The sequence below is a fragment of the Mesocricetus auratus genome, unplaced genomic scaffold (assembly GCF_017639785.1).
Source record: "Mesocricetus auratus isolate SY011 unplaced genomic scaffold, BCM_Maur_2.0 Super-Scaffold_100004, whole genome shotgun sequence".
Taxonomy (NCBI): domain Eukaryota; kingdom Metazoa; phylum Chordata; class Mammalia; order Rodentia; family Cricetidae; genus Mesocricetus; species Mesocricetus auratus.
Genome location: NW_024429189.1, coordinates 108,743,848 through 108,747,805, shown reverse-complemented (window position 1 = coordinate 108,747,805; position 3,958 = coordinate 108,743,848). Strand labels below are relative to the sequence as shown.

General features: G+C 47.8%; 1 pseudogene; it reads left to right on the top strand.

The window, feature by feature from the left end:
* The first annotated feature begins 360 nt into the window (after positions 1-360).
* LOC101833050 lies at positions 361-1,630 on the top strand (annotated as a pseudogene).
* Positions 1,631-3,958: the final 2,328 nt, after the last annotated feature.

Genomic DNA, 3,958 nt, shown 5'->3' with positions numbered 1-3,958 from the left:
CACATATGGGTTGTGCTTGCAAAGTGGGCTGCATGGCTTGCAGAGGTGCAGGAACCCCCAGGGTACCTAAGAACCTGCACTCCCTGCAAATGAGGAGACAGCATTGAGGAGGAGGGCTCTGGAGTCTCCAAAGGCCAGGCCCCCAAGTACACCACCTTCTCTGCCTCCCTGCTGAGTCTCTAAATCCCTCTGGGTGCTCCATCTGGCCCCTCTCAGGGAAGGTTACCATTCCAGTATTGGAGCAGAAACTACCAGATGCGCAGTTCACATTATGGATCATACAACAACAACAAAAAAGCTATACAAAAAGTGTTAAGCTCTTTTTGGCATAATGTCTTTAAGTAGCAAGAAGTGGGCAGGATGCTTGGTGGCTCCTACAAAGGAGAGTGCTCTAAAGGCCTCCATCATGAGGTAAAACCTGCCAGGGGTCTCTTGTGGTAGCTGACTGCTCTGTCTAGCCCAGAGCTCCATGAGGAAAACTCCAGAGATTGGCAACAGGAAGAGGTGGACTGCAGCAAGAATGTGAGTTAGGGAAGAATGAGGTAGAGGCCAGGCTGGGCAGCCTTTGCAGCAATGACCTCAGGAGAAGCTGACTTGGTACTTGTCCAGTTAAATGACTGAGTTTCAACATAGCAATACTGATGGGTTAGGGGCCAGCAGGGCACAGGAAGTCCAAAGGCCACTGGAGAACTACCAAGTTAGCTACCTTCTCTTGTACCAGAGGCTCACCCTGCCACCTCACTAAACAGCTATCTGTTGTTGCTTGCCTCCCTGCAGGCTGTATGTGGCCTAGTCTACCCCATGCTCCACAGCCTGAAGTCTTCCTCTCCTGAGGGGGACAACACAACGAGTGAGCTAGGCATGAAAGCTGAAAGCTAGGAAGGCCAGACAGCCCATGGTGACAGCTGCCTGTGCCTTGGTCAGAGACACCCTCACCTCACCTGGCCCTTGGGTGGTCCCCTGAAACTGGTATAGGGATCCACCTCATGCCAGTTCTGGCTCTGGGAAGCTCAGTTCACTCCTTTTTCAATTTTGTGTAAAATTCACAGTTTATAAATTAAGGCTGACAGATTTCCCCAGGTCTCGAGAGCAAAGTCCCAGTAACTTTCTGTGAGTATTATACAGCTCAACCATGTGCCAACACCCAGCAGCCAGGCCCAGGCCCTCACCCAGCCCACCGCCATCACCTCACCCCTGAGCGGTGCTGGGGTGGTCTATGCAATCATCTCCACCTCCCCCAGCGATGCTGCCACCATCACCACCATGCCCGTGGCCAGCGACAGCATCCAAGTGCAGCCCCTCCTCATCAGTGCTGACAAAAAGGTTATCATCATTCAACCTCAAGGGCAAACAGCCCTAGAGTTGAGGAGAGCCCTGGCCACCCACAGAGGAACCATCTCAGGGAGCTCAGGCCACCAAGGAAGACCGGCCCCCAGTCAGGAGAATCCAGAGAAAATCAACTTCATGGTAGCTCTCAGCTTGGTCACAATGGAACACTTGGAAGAAATCCAGAGCAAGAGTCAAGAGCAAAAGAGCACGGCTAACCCCACTTATAGCAGCTTCTTGGAGACCCAAGAGGAAGTGGCTGGCCTCCAGCTATCTCCACAGCCCTCTGTTCCTCCCAGCATGAGACCTGGGATGGTGGCCATTGTGCACTCCTACGTCACCCACTAGACAGTGAGAGAAGAGAGGCAGACATTGCTGCAGCGTGACAGCGAACTACAGACTGAGCACCAGCAGCTGGAGGAGCGGGACCGGCAGCTAGTCTCAGCTATGAAGAAATGCCTGGAGTTGAAGACAAGCTTCCTGGCCCCCTCCCCAAACGGGCATACAGCCATCGCTGGACTGCCTCTGGGCCCTCCTGAGACTAATCCAGGGTGAGCAGATGCTTCAGGTTGCTATGACAACTACCAGCCCCACCCTGATTCTGGCCAGGACCTGGACCAAGCCTTCCACTACCACCATGTGCACCATCCTCCAGCATCCCCAGAGCCACAACTGACCTCAGAGACCTGTATAACACTCACAGTTTGGATCTTTTGCCTCTTTCAAAGGTCCATGTGATACAGGTTAGCTTCTCAGGACAGAACTTTTAGGAAGTGGTGAGTGTTTAGGAAGTAGGGCCTAACAGGGCATGTCTTTAGGACATTGGAGGCATAGTTTGAAGGACATTGTAGAACCCAGATTGCTTTTTTTTTCTTTCTTGTTTGCTTCCTGGTTCTTGATGAGGTGGAAGTCTGTTGTCATACATTCCTGTCAGGGTGTGCTTGCCAACTACAGACCCCACAGCAACAGGGCTGGCGGATCATGGACTGAAACTTACAGGCACCATAGCAACAGGGCTGCTGATGATCATGGACTAAAACATCTAAACATGAGCTAAAATGAACTTGCTCTTTTTGTAGGTTGATCGATCATCCCAGGTTATAGCAATGGCAAGTTGACTATCACACACGTGGTAAGACTTCACAGATGTCATTGACTCTAAGATTTGATATACTGGCATTTTCTGAGATTAGCTTGGCGGGTCTAATCTAATCACATGACCACATAAGGCTGGTTGTTTTGTTGTTGTTGTTGTTGTTGTTGTTGTTTGTTTTGTTTTCTTTCCTAGCTGGGTGAGAAAGAAGTGTGATGATGGAGGAAGTATCAGTGAGATGTTACATTGCTGACTTTGGAGATGAGGGGAGGGTCCAGGAGACAGTATGCTGATTGTCTGAGAAGCCCAAAAAGGCAAGAGAATCAGTTTTCCTATAGATTTTCCAGAAAGGAACACTTTCTTAAACTTGTGTCCACTGTGGTCCATGTTCAACTTCTGATCTACAAAACAATCCGACAACAAATTTGTGTTGTTTAAATTTCATAGCTTTCTGTCATGGAAACAATGAAAACACTCCGTAACTGAGGGCCATTTCCCTGACTAGAAATTAAGGGGATACCAACAATGAGTAAGAATAATGTTTTTAAGGGATGAAACAACTTTGTGAAGGTTGTGGTGACTTCTGTGATGGACACCAGGTGGTCATTGGCGCTGACAATGATGAATTCTATGGTATGTGTGTCCTAAGAGATTCTGGGCCTACACTTTGTAGATGAACTTACTGTTACACAACAACAACTGATGAAAATAAAACCTCAACTTATAACTGAAATAGGCAAGTTTTATATGACAACTTCCCGGCAACCACTGTTTATAGGGAAGAATTTAGATAGTATTTTTAGGATTAGATTGTACTTTTAATCACAATTGTTTTGGTTAATGCAAATTCAACTCAAAACGCTGGCTTAGGAAAGTTCCTTTGCACACTGCCTTAGCACTAAATGGAAAGCAGGGGAATGGCTTTTAAGGGGTTGGCGCCTTGAGATGAACTCCAGGTCACAAAGCTTTTGACTGGCAGCTGGTACTTGGGTTTTGCTAGTCTCAAGGAATAAATCAATTTTAGGAAAAAGGAACCATGCTGGGACATGAACATGGTCATCTTCAGCTCCAATTATGGGGCCTGCTGATGACAGCCTGTGAGAGACATGTTCAAAAACACACAGCCTTTCTCTTTTGGAGCTGGCAATGACAGACAGACAGCACTGAGTCCTCATTCCATTACAGAAGACCCCTTTAAAGGCCCTTCCCCCTTAGGGCTGACTTTCTGGGGTTTCGTAAGGAAATAGCAAGTGTAATCCTCCCTAGTCATATTTTGAAAAGTAACTAAATTCTGCAAGTTCTGCCAAATGGAATGTGGCCTAGTTAGGTCACATGCTCCAACTTCATGTCTCCTTCCTCCTTTAAAGCATAATGCTTTCTTTAGCTTGTATGACCTGGCATTGGTGGAGGTGGGGGACAGGGAGGTTAGTTGTTGTTTGTGTTTGGTGGTATAAACCAGAGTTTTCTTCAGCAAACCCAGGGCATGATTCCACATACGACTTTATGGTTTTCTTCTTATAGCAAGCCAGCCTCCAAGAC